The sequence below is a fragment of the Tamandua tetradactyla genome, chromosome 18 (genome assembly GCF_023851605.1).
Source record: "Tamandua tetradactyla isolate mTamTet1 chromosome 18, mTamTet1.pri, whole genome shotgun sequence".
Classification (NCBI taxonomy): domain Eukaryota; kingdom Metazoa; phylum Chordata; class Mammalia; order Pilosa; family Myrmecophagidae; genus Tamandua; species Tamandua tetradactyla.
Genome location: NC_135344.1, coordinates 44,913,436 through 44,934,047, shown reverse-complemented (window position 1 = coordinate 44,934,047; position 20,612 = coordinate 44,913,436). Strand labels below are relative to the sequence as shown.

The window sequence follows — 20,612 nt, the reverse complement described above, 5'->3', positions numbered from 1 at the left end:
TGAGCACACAAAGGCAGAATCAGAGCAAACCTTAAGGGCCACTGAACTCAGGGCCTTCAGTTTCCAGATGCACTGCTGTGTCCAGTCCACAGTGACAGTCCTCAGATTGCTAACACTTGTTTAGTTGCTTTGAAGATTATGTAATCTCCATCACCCATTTCTTTTGTCCTACGATTCTTTGGAGCCAATGCCTGCCATACCACTGGTTTGCCATGCAAACTGTTTTGATCCCAGATTAAAACTTTATTATATTATCCCATATCCTGTATTTCCTAGAATAAAACATAACTAGCAAGGTAAATCTACTGACACTAGAAAGAAAAGGCACAGAATTTGCTCCAACAAAATATTGCTTGTGATCGCTTTCTATTGTCTTCTGCACTTTTGGGCATCAAGCCAGACAATTGATGAATACAGCATAGAGTCATATCTCTGAATGAAAATTCCAAGCTATGTGACTACAAGATAAATGGTACACAATTTCCAAATGAGTGAATTCACCCAATGAATGCCTTGGTGGCTTAAAGAAGGATTGATGTGGGCAGTGAGATTGAATCATCAGGATTCAATCTTGGCTCTGTTGCCTCATTCTTGCTGTGTGACTTTAGGCAAGTTACTTAATCTTTCTGTTTCTAAAATTTCTCATTTGTCAAATGTAAATTGTAAAACATAATCTATCTGACAGAGTTGATCATATGATTAATAATATAATAATTGTGATTAATGGTGAGTAATGATCATAGTTGTGATGGAATTGGAGTTGAAATAGAATTGTTATATTACATGTGCCACTTCTAGAAAAGCCTGTCTCCATTCTGTTACTACTGTAGAGTCCTCAAAGAAAACTGCTGCATGACCCCTGCCTCAGGGTTCCCTTTAGTACATCTCATAAGCCATTAACCCTATATTGTTTTCTAAAAGTCTGTATCACTAAGATATTCAACATCATTTTGCACCTGTCTTCATAGAGGATGACATTTGGAATCAATCATCAGAGGATCAAAGATATCAATTTATTTCCAGTTAATGATGAAGGGATATGAGCCACATTCACAAGTTTTCTTTCCTGTGACCATAGAATTCATAGAATGCTTCATAAAGCTTAAGTCATGTGTGGCCATGACATAGGATATTCTGGAAGTGGAAGCATGATTTTCATCATTCTCAAAGTTCTCTGACCAACAAAGGGAATAGACCGTAGGTACAGCTACTCCACTCAAACCACAACTGGTCAGACTAGGATGGGACCCTGAGGTTCATTTGGTCTCAAACCCAGTTCCACAGGAAGTTATCTGGGTGAATGTGAAGGGCTCAGGCTGAGGAAATGCACTGCAGGGCGGGGGTCACCACTTTTGTTTTAGAAAGCAGTGATTAGATCTTAAAGTGATACAAATTCATTCTCCTTGCGTCTTAGTTTCCCAAGGCTGCCATAACAAAGAACCACAAACAAGGTGACTTAAAGTCACAGAAATTTATTGTCTCACAGTTTTGGAGGCCAGAAGTCCAAAATCGAGGTGTCAGCAGGGTCGTTTTCACTCTGAGATGTATGGGGAAGAATCTGTCCCTTGCCTGCCTCCCGGCTGGCCAGCAATCCATGGTGTTCTCTGCCTCAGTTGTGGCATGGCATTTCCCCTCTCTCTGTCGATCTGTGTCAAATTCCTCCCTTCTCAAAGGACACCAGTCATATTGAAATAGGGACCTTTGTCCAGTTTGACCTCATGTTAACTAATAAATATTCAAAGGCTCTTTTTTGAAAAAGATCGCATTAACAGAACTGGGGTTTAGAACTTGACCATGTCTTTTTGGGGAGCACAATTCAACCCCTAACACCTTGTAATGCTACCACACAGGTTCTGGCCAACTATCTTTTTTGTCTTCACACATTTGAAGCCATCCAATCATGTTTGTCTTGGGCTTTCTTTCTTCATGTGAAGAGTTCCCAGTTCTTTCTCTGGGTCCTCACAAGAAAAGCCCTTTATGCTTTTTGGCGTCTTGGTCTTTCCAATCCAAGCATGTTGCAGCTGCCTTTTAGAGTGTGGTGTGAGAAAGTAAGCATCCCACTTCCATGTTCAGTCTAACTGGGGCGCATGCTTTAACTCTCATTCAAAATTATTACATTTCTCTCCATGCTTGTACAATCAAAAATCTTGAAATTTGAGTTTCACATTTTATTATTTGCTCATGTTCCAGGAACAATGAATTATTTCCATCTGGCCTCATTCATGTTCTGCATATAGCTTTCAGCTGTTTATTTCTTCAAATCAAAAACAGAACCTTATTTGGTACGTTATTGGTTATCTTTGCAGGTGTCTTATATCAAGCATTGTTACTAGATTTTAAGTCCCTTGAGTTGAGGTGTTTAGAATGATATTCAGAAGTGCTGACTGAACTTGTACTTTATCTGTGCTAGGCACATTCATGTATATTAACTTACATACCCCTCACAGTGAAAGATAAAATTGGGCTTAGAGGTGTTAAATGCCTTACATCATGCTAGGAGCAAGAGCAGAGACAGAAACTGCATGCATGTCTTCTGTTCCAATCACAGTGTCCTCTCTTTATTTTTAACTTTGTTTTGACATATTTCAAACAGAAAAGTTCAGAGAGTAACATAATAAATACAGTTGATTCTCATTATTTCAGGGTTCTATATTTGAGAGTTCTCTTACTCTCTAAAATTTATTTGTGTACACAGTGCTTTCTGGGTTATTTACAGCCATGCAGAGTGGCAAAAAATTTGAGTTTCATAACGTGTGTTTCTAGTCAAGCCTGAACAAGGTGACACTCTGCCTTCTTATTTCGACTTTTATATTGCAAGCTGTGGCCGTTTCTCTCGTTGTTTAGTATCAAGTTTTTCACAGTTTTGTGCTTTTTCTTTTTCTTTGGTGATTTTGCTATTTAAAAATGGCCCCCAAGGATAGGACAAGTCTGAACTGCTATCTGGTGTTCCTAAGTGCAAGAAGGCTGTGATGTACCTTCCAGAGAAAATGTGTGTGTTAGATAAGCTTTGTCCAGATATTAGTTACATTGAAATTGGCCATGAGTTCAATGTTAGCGAGTCAACAATTTAACATAACAGATGTATTAATTAATTGATGATAATGTTGTGGACAGTCTCACAGCAACCTAACCATGTTTTCCCTTAGGAGCAATAGTTCAGTATTGCCTAATTGACTATTTGTGGCAACTTTGTGGAAATTAACAGTTACAAATATTGAAAATCAACTACACTTGAGTCCTGAAACACGGAATTTATCAACTCATAATATCTTGTCAAATATGCTTCACCCAAAAAGAATATTTTAGAGTATTTGGGGAGGAAAACATTGCTACACTTAATTTCAATAATTGTTATTTATTTATTAAGATTCTGTTACTTCTTGAGTCAGTTTTGCTTATTCATTTTTTCAGAAAATTATTCAGTGCCTCTATGTTTTCAAATTCAGGTACAGATGTTTTTGTAATATTCACTTAATATTAAAAAGCTTTCAACTTTCTATATAATTATGTCCCAATTATTTCTGACAGTATTATTTATTTGTATGTTTTTGCCTTTTTTCCCACACTCAGTTTTCCTAAAGTTTTATCTATTTTTTTAATATGAACTTTGTTGTTTGTTGAAATTGTCTAGATTTCTCTTTCAGTTTTTCCTTCTAGCTAGCCTACTTAGGTTTGCTTGCTCAACATTCTTAACAAATTTTTAGAGTTTAATGCTTAAATGATTTATTTACACACACTCTTGTTTTCTATGATATGTTGAACTTATGTTTTCATTGAGTTCTAAGTGTTTTGTAATTTTCATTATAATTTCCTTTTTATCCCATAAATTATGTAGAAGTTTATTTTGAAGCATCTGAATAAATGTTCTGTCCAAAGTGCATTTTTGTTGATTTATTATTAAATTGCCTTTTGCACAGGGGATGTAATTTGTATGTATTGATTCCTTGAAAATTTTTGAACAGTTTTTGTGACTGGATACTTTGTCAATATTTTCAAAAGTTCTGAGCATGTACTTTGACTATTGCTTGCAGATACAATTATGTATACACACCCATACATATTCATATATGTAAGCATATGGCATATGTACACATAATGTACATCTATGTATCAAGATAAGTTTGCTGTTTTTAAAATTTTATTCTTCAAATGAACATACTATAAATTTGACTTTTATTTTTGGTGTTCACTTCTATGAATTTTAACAATGAACAGATTAATGTCACCACCACCACAATCAGAATAAGACCAGTTATGTCATTCAATAAAATACCCACATGTATCTGTATATAGTCACATTTTCCTCAAACTTGTAAACCCTAGTAGCCATTGTTTTATTCTCTGTCACTGTAGTCTCTTCTATTTGAGAATGTCAAATAAATGGAATTATACAGCATGTGACCTTTTGAAACGGGCTTATTACACTCAGCATGATGCCTTTGAGATGCATCCAAGCTGTTGCATATATCAATACTTCTTTTATAGTGATAACACAATTTACTTATCCATTCACCTATTAAAGGGCATTTGAGTTGTTTCCAGTTTTTGTTGATTATGAATAATACTGCTATAAAGATTCATGCAGTTTTTGTTTAAACATGTTTTCACCTCTCTAGAATAAATTCTCTGGAGTTGATAGCTAGGTCATGTGGTAAGTATATGCTTGACTTCAAAGAAGCTATTAAATGGTTTTTCAGGATGGCTGTACCATTGAGTAGTTCTTTTTGTGGTGGTATATTGATGACAGATTGTCTTAGAGGCCATTTTGCTCTCATTCTGGAATAATAGATAAGTTGTATGCAAGAATTTAGATTGCGTTTTCTCCCAGTAGCACTCTGAAACTAGTCCACCATTTTTTAGGCTATACATTGAGAAAGGGAAGGAATTTTTTGCCATTTCCTTATAACTAATCTGTCTTTTATTTATGATAACATTTAAGGAGTAAACTTATTTTGAATATTTTTTACTTACATGAAAATATTTGTATTTTTTTACTTACATGAAAATGTAAGTAAATTTGTATTTTTTACTTACATGAAAATATAATGAATTTGTAATTTTGTATAAAAAAATCGAGTGAATTTGTTTATCCAGGTTGATCCTGAGTGAATTTTCCACCTGAAGACTATTAATTTCTATTTGGAAAAAATATTACTTATTATCTCGGTAAGTATTACCTCTTTACTCTTCTCTCTACTCTGCTTTTTTTTTTGAACTGTTATTTGAAATCTGAATGAAATATCAACCTATCCTCTGTATTTCTTAACTCTTCTTTCGTTTAATTCATATATCTTTATCTCTCTATGCTGCATGATCAATGTTGTCCTCAGCAGTATTTTTCAAAATCACTAACTTTCACTTCTACTGTGTCTAGTCTATATTTGTCACATAAGTTACATTTTTATCAATGCTCATATGTTTCATTTCCAAGCTTTCTAACTGATTCTTTCTCCCATATCTCTAATCTTATTTATTTCTGTGTTTTGTTTCACACTCTTAAAAAAAATGAATAGTATACTTTGATCATTTCTTTGAATATCTTTAGCATTTTTTTTTATTTTTTTTATTTTTTTTATTTTTTTATTAATGGAAAGAAAAAAAAAAGAAATTAACACAACATTTAGAAATCATACCATTCTACATATGCACTCAGTAATTCTTAACATCATCACATAGATGCATGATCATTGTTTCTTAGTACATTTGCATCGGTTTAGAGGAACTAGCAACACAACAGAAAAAGATATAAAATGTTCATATAAAGAAAAGAAATAAAAGTAGTAATAATAGTAAAAAACAACAACAACAAACAAACCAACAAGCAAACGAAAACAAAAAAAACCCCTATAGCTCAGATGCAGCTTCATTCAGTATTTTAACATGATTACTTTACAATTAGGTACTATTGTGCTGTCCATTTTTGAGTTTTTGTATCTAGTCCTGTTGCACAGTCTGTATCCCTTCAGCTTCAATTACCCATTGTCTTACCCTGTTTCTAACTCCTGCTGAACTCTGTTACCAATGACATATTTCAAGTTTATTCTCGAATGTCCGTTCACATCAGTGGGACCATACAGTATTTGTCCTTTTGTTTTTGGCTGGATTCACTCAGCATAATATTCTCTAGGTCCATCCATGTTATTACATGGTTCATAAGTTTATCTTGTCTTAAAGCTGCATAATATTCCATCGTATGTATATACCACAGTTTGTTTAGCCACTCTTCTGTTGATGGAGATTTTGGCTGTTTCCATCTCTTTGCAATTGTAAATAACGCTGCTATAAACATTGGTGTGCAAATGTCCGTTTGTGTCTTTGCCCTTAAATCCTTTGAGTAGATACCTAGCAATGATATTGCTGGGTCGTATGGCAATTCTATATTCAGCTTTTTGAGGAACCGCCAAACTGCCTTCCACAGTGTTTGCACCCTTTGACATTCCCACCAACAGTGGATAAGTGTGCCCCTTTCTCCACATCCTCTCCAGCACTTGTCATTTTCTGTTTTGTTGATAATGGCCATTCTGGTGGGTGTGAGATGATATCTCATTGTGGTTTTGATTTGCATTTCTCTAATGGCCAGGGACATTGAGCATCTCTTCATGTGCCTCTTGGCCATCCGTATTTCTTCTTCTGGTAGGTGTCTGTTTAAGTCTTTTTCCCATTTTGTAATTGGGTTGGCTGTTTTTTTGTTGTTGAGTTGAACAATCTCTTTATAAATTCTGGATACTAGACCTTTATCTGATATGTCGTTTCCAAATGTTGTCTCCCATTGTGTAGGCTGTCTTTCTACTTTCTTGATGAAGTTCTTTGATGCACAAAGGTGTTTAATTTTGAGGAGCTCCCATTTATTTATTTCCTTCTTCAGTGTTCTTGCTTTAGGTTTAAGGTCCATAAAACCACCTCCAGTTGTAAGATCCATAAGATATCTCCCAACATTTTCCTCTAACTGTTTTATGGTCTTAGACCTAATGTTTAGATCTTTGATCCATTTTGAGTTAACTTTTGTATAGGGTGTGAGAGATGGGTCTTCTTTCATTCTTTTGCATATGGATATCCAGTTCTCTAGGCACCATTTATTGAAGAGACTGTTCTGTCCCAGGTGAGTTGGCTTGACTGCCTTATCAAAGATCAAATGTCCATAGATGAGAGGGTCTATATCTGAGCACTCTATTCGATTCCATTGGTCGATATATCTATCTTTATGCCAATACCATGCTGTTTTGACCACTGTGGCTTCATAATATGCCTTAAAGTCAGGCAGCGCGAGACCTCCAGCTTCGTTTTTTTTCCTCAAGATGTTTTTAGCAATTCGGGGCACCCTGCCCTTCCAGATAAATTTGCTTATTGGTTTTTCTATTTCTGAAAAATAAGTTGTTGGGATTTTGATTGGTATTGCATTGAATCTGTAAATCAATTTAGGTAGGATTGACATCTTGACTATATTTAGTCTTCCAATCCATGAACAAGGTATGCACTTCCATCTATTTAGGTCTTCTGTGATTTCTTTTAACAGTTTTTTGTAGTTTTCTTTATATAGGTTTTTTGTCTCTTTGGTTAAATTTATTCCTAGGTATTTTATTCTTTTAGTTGCGATTGTAAATGGGATTCGTTTCTTGATTTCCGCCTCAGCTTGTTCATTACTAGTGTATAGAAAAGCTACAGATTTTTGAATGTTGATCTTGTCGCCTGCTACTTTGCTGTACTCATTTATTAGCTCTAGTAATTTTGTTGTGGATTTTTCTGGGTTTTCTACATATAGTATCATATCGTCTGCAAACAGTGATAGTTTTACTTCTTCCTTTCCAATTTTGATGCCTTGTATATCTTTTTCTTGCCTAATTGCTCTGGCTAGAACTTCCAACACAATGTTGAATAATAGTGGTGATAGTGGACATCCTTGTCTTGTTCCTGATCTTAGGGGGAAAGTTTTCAATTTTTCCCCATTGAGGATGATATTAGCTGTGGGTTTTTCATATATTCCCTCTATCATCTTAAGGAAGTTCCCTTGTATTCCTATCTTTTGAAGTGTTTTCAGCAGGAAAGGATGTTGAATCTTGTCAAATGCCTTCTCTGCATCAATTGAGATGATCATGTGATTTTTCTGCTTTGATTTGTTGATATGGTGTATTACATTAATTGATTTTCTTATGTTGAACCATCCTTGCATACCTGGGATGAATCCTACTTGGTCATGATGTATAATTCTTTTAATGTGTTGTTGGATACGATTTGCTAGAATTTTATTGAGAATTTTTGCATCTGTATTCATTAGAGAGATTGGTCTGTAGTTTTCTTTTTTTGTATTATCTTTGCCTGGTTTTGGTATGAGGGTGATTTTGGCTTCATAGAATGAATTAGGTAGTTTTCCCTCCACTTCGATTATGTTGAACAGTTTGAAGAGAGTAGGTACTAATTCTTTCTGGAATGTTTGATAGAATTCACATGTGAAGCCTTCTGGTCCTGGACTTTTCTTTTTAGGGAGCTTTTGAATAACTAATTCAATCTCTTTACTTGTGATTGGTTTGTTGAGGTCGTCTATTTCTTCTTGAGTCAAAGTTGGTTGTTCATGTCTTTCCAGGAACCTGTCCATTTCTTCTAAATTGTTGTATTTATTAGCGTAAAGTTGTTCATAGTATCCTGTTATTACCTCCTTTATTTCTGTGAGGTCAGTAGTTATGTCTCCTCTTTCATTTCTAATCTTATTTATTTGCATCCTCTCTCTTCTTCTTTTTGTCAGTCTTGCTAAGGGCCCATCAATCTTGTTGATTTTCTCATAGAACCAACTTCTGGTCTTATTGATTTTCTCTATTGTTTTCATGTTTTCAATTTCATTTATTTCTGCTCTAATCTTTGTTATTTCTTTCCTTTTGCTTGCTTTGGGATTAGTTTGCTGTTGTTTCTCCAGTTCTTCCAAGTGGACAGTTAATTCCTGCATTTTTGCCTTTTCTTCTTTTCTGATAAAGGCATTTAGGGCAATAAATTTCCCTCTTAGCACTGCCTTTGCTGCGTCCCATAAGTTTTGATATGTTGTGTCTTCATTTTCATTTGCCTCTAGGTATTTACTAATTTCTCTTGCAATTTCTTCTTTGACCCACTTGTTGTTTAAGAGTGTGTTGTTGAGCCTCCATGTATTTATGAATTTTCTGGCCCTCCGCCTATTATTGATTTCCAACTTCATTCCTTTATGATCCGAGAAAGTGTTGTGTATGATTTCAATATTTTTAAATTTGTTAAGACTTGCTTTGTGACCCAGCATATGGTCTATCTTTGAGAATGATCCATGAGCACTTGAAAAAAAGGTGTATCCTGCTGTTGTGGGATGTAATGTCCTATAAATGTCTGTTAAGTCAAGCTCATTTATAGTAATATTCAGGTTCTCTATTTCTTTATTGATGCTCTGTGTAGATGTTCTGTCCATTGATGAGAGTGGTGAATTGAAGTCTCCAACTATTATGGTATTTGTGTCTATTTCCCTTTTCAGTGTTTGCAGTGTATTCCTCACGTATTTTAGGGCATTCTGGTCGGTGCGTAAATATTTATGATTGTTATGTCTTCTTGCTTAATTGTTCCTTTTAATAGTATATAGTGTCCTTCTTTGTCTCTTTTAACTGTTTTACATTTGAAGTCTAACTTGTTGGATATTAGTATAGCCACTCCTGCTTTTTTCTGGTTGTTATTTGCATGAAATATCTTTTCCCAACCTTTCACTTTCAACCTATATTTATCTTTGGGTCTAAGATGTGTTTCCTGTAGACAGCATATAGAAGGATCCTGTTTTTTAATCCATTCTGCCAGTCTATGTCTTTTAATTGGGGAATTCAGTCCATTGACATTTAGAGTTATTACTGTTTGGATAATATTTTCCTCTACCATTTTGCCTTTTGTATTATATATATCATATCTGACTTTCCTTCTTTCTACACTTTTCTCCATGTCTCTCTCTTCTGTCTTTTTGTATCTGACTCTAGTGCTTCCTTTAGTATTTCTTGCAGAGCTGGTCTCTTGGTCACAAATTCTCTTAGTGACTTTTTGTCTGAGAATGTTTTAATTTCTCCCTCATTTTTGAAGGACAATTTTGCTGGATATAGGAGTCTTGGCTGGCAGTTTTTCTCTTTTAGTAACTTAAATATATCATCCCACTGTCTTCTAGCTTCCATGGTTTCTGCTGAGAAATCTACACATAGTCTTATTGGGTTTCCCTTGTATGTGACGGATTGTTTTTCTCTCGCTGCTTTCAAGATCCTCTCTTTCTCTTTGACCTCTGACATTCTAACTAGTAAGTGTCTTGGGGAACGCCTATTTGTGTCTAATCTCTTTGGGGTGCGCTGACCTTCTTGGATCTGTAATTTTAGGTCTTTCATAAGAGTTGGGAAATTTTCAGTGATAATTTCTTCCATTAGTTTTTCTCCTCCTTTTCCCTTCTCTTCTCCTTCTGGGATACCCACTACACGTATATTTGTACGGTTCACATTGTCCTTGAGTTCTCTGATAACTTGTTCAAATTTTTCCATTCTTTTCCGGATAGTTTCTGTTTCTTTTTGGAATTCAGATGTTTCATCCTCCAAATCACTAATTCTATCTTCTGTTTCTTTAAATCTGTCGTTGTAGGTATCCATTGTTTTTTCCATCTTTTCTACTTTATCTTTCACTTCCATAAGTTCTGTGATTTGTTTTTTCAGTTTTTCTATTTCTTCTTTATGTTCAGCCCATGTCTTCTTCATGTCCTCCCTCAATTTATCGATTTCGTTTTTGAAGAGGTTTTCCATTTCTGTTCGTATATTCAGCATTAGTTGTTTCAGCTCCTGTATCTCATTTGAACTATTGGTTTCTTCGTTTGACTGGGCCATATGTTCAATTTTCTGAGCGTGATCCGTTATCTTCTGCTGGCGTCTGGGCATTTAGTCAGATTTCCCTGGGTGTTCGACCCCACAGGTTGAAAGATTTTTCTGTGCAATCTCTGGGTTCTGTTTTTCTTATCCTGCCCAGTAGGTGGCGCTCGTGGCACACGTTTGTCTACGGGTTCCACCAGTGAAAGTTGCTGTGGGTCCTTTCACTCTGGAAAATTCTCGCCGTAGGGGAGGTTCGGCAGCCGAAGCGTCTTGGAAGAATGCCAGCCGGCCTGGGGTTCCGAATGCGGGGAGGGTCGCCGGCCACCGCAGCATGGGAGAGCGTCCGGCCGAATTAGCTAGTCGGCCCGGGGCACCAAGCGTGTCGGGAGGGCGCCAGCTGTCGCAGCCCGGGAGAATGCACTATTCCCAGCCGACGGGGGAGTCACGTGTTTGGAAGGGATCCCCCGGTCACTGTTCTCCGCAGTCTGGGGATTTCCGACCCAACTACCTCAGTTGTTCCGGGGGGCCTCGTGTGGTGGGGGCACCAGCTGCCGTGGCCTAAGGGGACCGCCTGTCCAATTCTACCAGCTGGCCTGGGAAGGTGGAAGGGAGGGACTCCGGTCGCTTGCCGTCCCACCCAGGAAAGCCCGTGCCCCTTGGTGATCTCACCGGAGCTGTTTCTCCCAGATAGTCAGCCGTTCCAGGATGGGGTACGCCGTCCCTTTGATCTCCCTCGTGGCTCCGGGAGCTGCTCTGTATTATTTCCACTCCCCCAGTAGCTGTTCTGGAGGAGGAAAGGTGAGGGCGGCAAGGCTGTAGAGGCTGGTGGTGGAGGAGCCGGTGAAGGCGGGGGAAGAGGGCACCGTGGTGGTTGGAGAGCGGCTGGAACAGGAGGGGGAGGAGGGGGGAGAAGGAGGGCGGGCGGGTCGGCTGCTGCGGGGCGTGGGCGCCGCGCGGCGGGCCGGCGGAGAAAGAGAGGGGAGAAGGAGGGCGGGCGGGTCGGCTGCTGCGGGGCGTGGGCGCCGCGCGGCGGGCCGGCCGAGAAACAGCTCTTTAGCATTTTTAACATAAGTATTTGTTAAATTATAACATGTATTTAATCTGGAATGAATGTTTTTCTAATGTTGATTGTGTTGGGTGGCATTCTTGCTGTTTGAATTATTGGTGTGTTTTAGGTCTTGATTTGTGGTTTAATTTTGATTCTGACTTTTTGTTTCTTTGTTTAAAGTCTGTCTTGAATTATATAATATTTCCCTGAAAAGAAGTTTGTGGTTATTTGGATGGCTTATTGCCTTAGGTTCCTAGTCCATAATTAGGTATTTTACAGACATTTCAGTGGTTTTTCTCTGCAAGGGTTTTGGTTATATCGCAGTCAAAGGTTAGTCCAATTGAATTTAGTGTTGTGAAGCTGTTCCTTTTTCCTCCTACCTCTAGTCATATAGCTACCAGTAAAAGCATATTGCTATGAAGCAGTTTGGAAATTTCCTTAATCTCTGTTGTGAGAAAGAAACTACCAAACCAAGCTTCCAGCATTAAGAATGAGTCAAAGCCCTATCTTGAGAGTAACAGTTGTAATCCCTTTTATTTCAGAATTACTGAACTCCTAGATACTATAGCTTTTTTTCTGTCTGAACCAGCAGACCTTCAGCAACACTTGCCAAATAGCTTTATGCTTTTATACTCATGGATTCTCTCTTTCTGTTAATTCATTGCCATTGATAGATGTATGGAATAGAAGAGGACTGCCGAAGAGTGAGTGTAAGGAGTCATCTTGAATAGAAATACTTTGTTTCTTCACACATCCCTAATAGAATTTGGATTGAAGAGTTGGTTTGAGAAAATATTTTACCATTGACTGTTCCCTGGGTCACCCAGTTCAGACATTCAGGAAAAGTTCTCTGACTACCACACAGAATCTAGAAGTATCTTGAGTATTGCCTGCTTCATTTCTTGCATCACTTCCTTTGTTTTAAAACAAACCTTTTGCTTTACTTCCTGAGACTTCCTATCCAGTCCTCACTCAGATATTTTAATTGTTTTGCATTTAAAGAGAGACTTTTTTTCTCACTCCCCTGCAACATTCCACTGCTGACAAAAAGGCTGACAAGACAGCTGACACAGTGGCTATTACTTTGAGTAGTTTCTAAACAATATCATTTTGCTGCTCTTCTGCTTTCAGTAAGATTATAGGATGCTTTCTTCTTTGTGCAACAGTGGGACTCAGCTCCCACACCAGGGGTCCTGAACAAATGCCATACCAGCCTACCGAGAATCAGTATTAATGCAGTAACCATTGAAAATGTTGACTCAGGCACTCAGAGCTTCACTGTGTTGGTTCATGTTGGCATTCTAGAGAAAGGGGGAATGGAGTTTATAGATATTATAGTTATAAATCTTGGTCTGGTTATGTAATCAGTATACACAGATATATATGTATATGCACATACATGTAAACACACACGCACGTGCACATATCCCATTAATTTGAAATGCACTCTGAGTAAATACAAGCAATATTTATAGAAGTGCACAGTGATAGATTGGCTGTGAATCAGAACTGGGGACTGATAAATTCTCATTACCTCCATCTACCTGACAAATTAAATGACCCACTAAGCAGCTGCTGAAAATTCAATCAGATACATGCAAATAGCAAGCATACCATGTGAAAAATGGAGAAGTTTGGTGAACATCTTGGACTAGAATCACACAAAATGGGGAATAAAGGAGAGGTTTCTTTTACTACCTTGAATCTGCCTGGTTATTTGATATAGTGACATCTTTAGTTCTGAGAGTGGCTTCTCCAGGATTCTTGTGGGCTTCCATCTCTGTAGAATATTTCAAGATAAATATTAATGGAGTGAACTACAAGCCCCATTACTGCAGCTGGTCTCAAAACTGCAAATGATTCACATCAAAATTGAGCAAAAGTACACCAAGAAGTACCTAAGTGGATGACCTAGGTACCAAGCATATTCTTCCCTGCTTACATTGGGTAATAGCAATCCTGTCTCCTCCTGATAATCAGAATTAATTCCCTGGCCTTCTACTTTTCTGCAAGTCTCTTGACACAAGGAAACAGAAGTTATGGGGTAGGAGCTATAGCTTAAGTGTAATGGTATCTGTGCTTTGTCCCCTGTTAGAAGCTTTCCTATGCTGATAACCAGGAGCTCTATACCTGCAGATCCCTAATCATGGGGTTGGGAAGCACAAACTTCCCAAGTGAGTCACTGGGACTGAGAATAAGTGGAGCCTCTCTTACCTCTACCCCTTGGTTCCTAGACCCATGATTGTAACTATTGGGATCCTTGATGCGTCCTAGAAGATGTCATCTCAACCCTCACAAGATGTTATCACCAAGTTAGTTCCTTGATTGCAACTTCAACAGGCTATTACATTGGCATTTTCTGTGTGATATGGGATATTATAGAACCAGTGGATCCCACCCATGGTTGTATGTTCATTGCCATACTATTTTTATTGTAAAGAAGTTCTCTTGGCCTAATACAGTGTTATGCAGGATATGATCCAGTGTTGGTATATTAAAAACTCTGTAAGCCCTCAGTTGTGGGTGTTAGATCAGGTCAAACAGACAGGAGAAGCAAAACCATACTTGAATACATTTAAATTCCACTATTCCAGGGGCCACTGTTATGGGAGGTTGAAAAATACAGAACTGAGAAGAGGGTGAAATTGAACTCAGATGCAGACACACAAAAACATAAGGTAATCCCATGGGGAACTCTTGACCTAGAATGGTCTTTCAGAATTCTCCCTTGTCAAGATAAAGGAGCCAGGATTTTACATCATTAAGTCATTGGATGTGGGATGTTCTTGGGAAGGGCATGGCCTTGGGCAAGGTGATGCTCCTCAGGTCTAAGTAATTCCCAAAGGGGGACTCAGCTGAGAATTGTTAGCTCCCAACTTTCCCAGGACTTGGAAGAATGAGTGTTTCTGTCCTTAAGGGGGTGACAGGACCTGAGTACCAAGCCACATTATCACAGCCTCCTATGACAAGATATATGGATATATTTGTTCCATATTCTTAAAAGCAAATTGTGATCAGTTCCTTTTCTATGAGACTGGTAAGTTTCAGCTAACATTGTCAGGTAAGTTGTGAATATAGAATATAAGGGTAGAAATCAAAAAGTAAGAAATCCTCCCAAAACAGTTTTTAGGGGAATTGAGAGGACAAAATGCTGGAGTGGTGAAAGAGCTGAAGGCTTCATTAGCTCTTTCCCAAACCTAATTGGTCATACCTCTTGTAAATCCCTCCATGAATCATCTTTATGTACCCACGGGTGATCCTGAGCTGTCTAGTGTGAATTTCTTCATGGACAGAGAGCCACTGTGTAAAACTGCAGAAGTATGCCCACAGATGGTGACCGAGGTCTTACACGATCTAACATCTACAGTCTAATGCTTGCAGACTGGACCGTGGTCAAAAAGAGCTTATGAAAATGCATAGGCTCAAACCAAAGACTTCAGCAAAATATGGTGATTAGTAGCATGGTCTGTTGTAGCCCACTTTTCTTTTGGCTAGTCTGGCCAGTCCGTCACTGGCTGTCAGTTAATCTTTAAGATACTCACCAATTAAAGCTTAAGTGTGCCCTCTTCCTAAGAGTTTCTGCAAAACTAAAAGCTTTTCTATCTTACCTTTCCATAGGTTTTTTACTATATATATATATATGCCCTGTCTCTTAGTAGCTCCATGTGGTAGATATTAACTTTGTTTTCTTCAGATGTATGGAGTAAGTAGTTCGGTAGACATCAGATAGTATCCCATCCTTGTTTTTAACCATGTTTACATGATATAACCTTTCTGAATCTTAGTTTCCTCATCCCAAATGTGGCAAAAAATAGAAGTCAAAAAATGAAAGTGAATTTTAAAAATAACGTCTATTTTATAATTTGTCTTAATAATGTGTAGCCATTGTTTGAAACTATTTTTAACTTTAAAACTTTTTATGTATTAGAAGGCAAAACATATGACGTTAAAATTGAATGGCAACTGAAAATAAGTGAATGCAGCACAATTATTTGAATCCAGTGCATGAATGTCTCTAAGCACATTTCACTATAATTATTTGGGTTGTTCATAAATATTATTTTCAGTTTTACTTTTCTCTTCCTGTATATATCAAGCAGCAAAATTTTCAAAGAGCTGAATTCCAAAATAAATGTATCCTTCCTCTGCCTTATTTTCAGCCCTGTCGCTGGGTACACAACATTTAACATTTCATGATTCAATTCCTTTATCCAGAAAACCAGAGGCCACCATCCTGACCTGCATCATCAAAAAGCAATTTTGATTAGCAAATTAATGACTGTTGAGGCAGCTGTCAATGCTGAGTATATCTCGTATTAGATTGGGCTTCGGTTGCCAAATGAAAAGTGAACCATTCCATTCCAGGAAGCCCCTTTGGGTGTGAGAGTTTAAGTTTTTCTCATTCTGTCTGCAAAGGAAAAGTACTGGTCAAAGAGAAGCAGGAAAGACATGGTGGAGGAGAAGGGCAGGGGAGAGAGGAGATAAAACAGTCCAAGGTTGTATTTCCCTGACTTCATGCCTGCAATGTCGGCCTCACCCTTTATGACAAGGTCTGGGGAAGATGTAGTTTATGATGTGCTTCAAGTGTGATAAAGAAGCTGAGAGGTGAGCCCGGGAAGGGTTAGGTGTCCTTGAGGACCGGATGGGCTTGAGTACTCTGTGAAGATGAATGTTATTAAATTGAATTATTATTATTAGCACTTCAACAATGTGAAAGGGAAAAAGGAGGAGAAAGGAAAGAGAGCTAAATTAAAACTGCATATGGGTCACGTTGTGAGAGAATTCTGAGAGCTGCAGCTGACCTGTAAATATGGCACAGAACTGTTAGAAGGGCTGATTATTTAATAGGTGTTCTTTAATTCCAGAAAGAATGTGTTTTACCAGGAATTTTGCTCTGAAGGTTTGGAGGCAATTCTGTGCCTCTTCCCCAGATCCACTGAGAAATGAAGATAAGACTAAATAGAATTTCTTTATCTGTTTTTTGAGTAACCTCTGCCCTAATCAATGTGAATATCTCTTCTCCAGTCCTCCTTTGTTTGTGCATGTTATTCCACCATAGTTCCTTCATGCTTTTCTGATCTAAGTCATATCCCCCTCACCTCATCATTGCGCTCATCATTTTTATAGATAATAGTTAACTTTTTGAAGCACTTACCATGTGCCAGGCACTATGCTAAGCAGTTAGCATTTATTACCCCCTTTTATGTTTGCTTGTGGCCTATGAAGTAGTCTTCATTGGCCTTATTTCACTCTTGAAGATCTTTTCTTAGCACTTAATGGTAATTTGACCTCAAGGCTCACAACAGGCATCAGAACTGGAACCCAGGTCTGAGTCTGACTCCAAATCTTGTGATCCTAAATGCTACTGGTTCTTATGAAACCTAAGCAGACAACTTTGTTCTATACTAAAGCAGTCTTAGCAGGTGCTCTTCATTTCTGTAAGTTCATATAGGAATTATAGGAATACAAATCGAAGAAATGAGAAAAATTGGGAGGGATAACAAGAGACTTCCATGTTCTGAGGAGGAAACAGGGTTTGGGATATAGGTGGTGCTTTCCTTTCTTTCATTAGTGGACACTGAATGGAACAGAATAACTGAAAAGTGAAAACGAGATCTGATGTGACAGAGAAAGCCAATAGTTTCTGGGCCACTGCTTTTGATGCCAAAGCAAATGGAATCATGGTAAGGAAGGAATGAGTTTCATGAAGGGACACTTAAGGGAAAGCAGCTATTGAGTAGGGGAGTTACTACCCTGAGGATAATTACTACTCTAAGAGTATTTTATAGCTGATTTTGGATGAAAAAAATTAAAAATGATTAATTAAACCACCAGTGGAAGAAAACTTGAGTCAAGGAAAGAGGTATATAGTATAGATGAGTACATGCTGAGCAATTCTCCCATAAAATACCAGGAAATCTATGTTGAACATCATGTCCCATGGAGCATGAACCAATGCTTACTTTTCTGTTCTTGTATTATTTGATCTACCAGTAGCAGTCAACTATTGAAAGTCCCTTCATCTCAGTGGGCATGCATTGGCTCCTAACTAGGGATTTCTCTTACCTCATTCTCCAGTCTTTATATAGGTTTGTAAAAGATGGTATGTCCCATGATCTTTCCTTGGCTCTGTCTCATCTGTATGCATTCTCCCTGGGTCACCTTGTCTATTGTCATGGCTTTACTTTGCATCTATACAAAGTATGTTATAACTTTGTCTGTATCCCGGGAATTCTTTAAATGCACAATTGGAATATCCAGTGGATACTTAAAAATTCTACGTGAATGCTTATAGTCATCTTAAATATTATCTGGCCAAAACAGAGATAAGCAGCTCCTAATTTTTCATGAAGAAATCTTCCCCAAACCTAGCCTACCTCATTTTTTATAAAAAATATCACCAGTTATATATATGCCATTTTGCAAATTAATAATTTAGGGATTATCCTTGTTTTCTTTTCTTTTACTCAACACACTATATCCTTTTATTGAGCATGTCTCAGCTATACTTATTCTAAAATAATTTTCAACTCAGTTCACTCTTCACTATCGCACTATTTCAGGATTAACAATCTCTTATCTTAGCTCTCAGAATGACTATCTATTGGTTTTCTGCTTCTCCCTGCATCAGTGTTCAAGTCATCCTCCACAGGGCCAGTAGATGGGCTTTTCAAAAGTGTGAACTGGGGTACACGGTTGGTTCAGTGGTTAGAATGCCTGCCTTTCATGCGGGAGACTTGGGTTCAATTCCCAGACCATGTACCCCCCACCAAAAAAGTGTAAACCAGATCATGCCACTCATTTACTCAAACTGTTCACAGGGTGTTCCATGCCATTTAGAAAAATACTCAAATCCCTGATCCCAGTCCACAGAACTCTTTGGGCTCTGAGGCTCAGCTCTAAGCCCTCCCCTCCCCTCCATCAGCACCAGTCACATTGATCTTTGTTTTCTTCCCTATACAACACAAACTCTTTCATGCCTCTGGCCTTTCTCATATCTGTCTTCCTTACTTAAAGGTTCTCCCTCATGACTTTCACAGGAATCTCTGTGGCCTGTTATTTCATTGTCATTTTAAGTATCATCTTCCAGATATTCTAAAGTAGCTTCCTAGTCACCATAATGTTGCCCATTTTAATTATCTTAATAATTTATATCTCAACCTCCTCTTTCCATGTTTATTTTCTTTCTGTCTCTTCTCTTCTGACTAAAATACTGATTTATGAAAACAAGCCTTGTTCTTTTTTATAACCGTAGTGATTAGAACAGTGCCTAGTACATAAAAGATTCTCAGTAAATTTTGTTCAAAGAAAAAAAAGAGAAAGGCATGAGAGAAAAAAAGGAGCAGAAAGGAAAAGTGATCTTCTCTACCAATTCACAGAATACCTATTACCTAAAGAATGAACTTGAAATTTTGACATAAGATTGTAAATACCATATGAAAGTGTCACTGAAATTTAGTGAAGCCAAGTAGATGATTAGAAAATAACAAATGAAGGTTGTACCTTAAAAAAACAAGAAGCTGTTTTAGTAAAGGGTATGAGAAAGTGAAATAAAATAAGCACTTATATTCCTAAAGAGAAACCTCCAACTTGTCTGAGGTAGGACAGTGGAACCAATTTTGGGGATTAAATAAAAAAGATAAACAGTGAGATGAGGGTATAGAAAAAATTCACAGTTTAAATTACAGTTACAGTTTTTATAAAATGGGAGGCAACCATAGTACACAAGGAAGTTAAAGTGTACAGAGTGGAAGGCAGTCAGAGGACTTTTAGAATATTCTCAAATCTTTCCTCAATAAGAGCTACCATAGTCTACCCTGTTATTTGAGTAAGAAACTTGAATAATATCCTTGATGATATTCTCTCCCTTGAAATTCAAACCAAATTAATGTCTTGGTCCTAGTTGTAACCAAAATGAAACTGAGCTCCCTGAAAGGTCCAGTCTCAGCACAGCTTCTCATTAAAAAAAAATTGATCAATGCCAGTTTTTAATACAACTTATCAAAACCACCCAGAACATAATAAAACATTTAAAAAACCTGAATGAAATACCTTCTTCTCTCTTCCTAAGTGTGTTTGTCTGTGAGTGCAAGAAAAACATAAAGACAGAAAGAAAGACAGAGAGAAAAGGAAGAGACAGAGAGAAGAATGAGAGTGAAAGAGAAAGAGGAGAGAGAGAGGGAGGTTGTGGGTGTGTGTGAGAGGGAAGAGAGAAAGAGAGAATGTGTGTGTGTGTGTGTGTGTGTGTGTGTGTGTGTGTGTATGTAACACTCACATGGTAATTCAAAGTCTTGCTTACATCTCTTTCTTGAAATTCTCAACCTCTCTCTTCTCTTTCTCTTACTCAACACATGCTAATTTTTCTCTTCCCCCTATGTCTTTCTGTTTCCATTCTTCTTTCTTCTACTGGTATCTATATATTCTATCCAATGTAAATGAAATTAAGGAATTCTAAGATCTCCTCAGTTCTCCTTTTCATTCTCATGTCAATAAAAACTCTCTTCATCACCACCTCAACCATACAGTCTTAACTCTAAACAGCCTCCACTGCATCCATCCTATCTATATCTAAGTGTCACTTCTCTTCTGACAGTTGACCACTGACAATTGTTTTTTAGCTGGTCTCTCTCACATCTCTCTTTGTATAGTAACCAAATATTCCTGTGACATGAATTTAATTCAGGGACTGTCTTGCTTAAAAAACTTGTTTGCAATTAAAGTAAATTCCAAATACT

The 20,612-nt window shown here is 37.6% G+C and overlaps 1 long non-coding RNA gene across 1 annotated transcript in view; it reads left to right on the top strand.

Moving 5' to 3' along the window:
- Positions 1 to 15,096, top strand: part of LOC143662638 (uncharacterized) — a 144,642-nt gene extending 129,546 nt beyond the window's left edge. The window contains exons 3-4 of the long non-coding RNA XR_013165504.1: positions 5,095 to 5,166; positions 12,552 to 15,096. This is a non-coding gene — a long non-coding RNA (uncharacterized LOC143662638). The remainder of the gene's footprint in view (positions 1 to 5,094; positions 5,167 to 12,551) is intronic.
- The last annotated feature ends 5,516 nt before the right edge of the window (positions 15,097 to 20,612 follow it).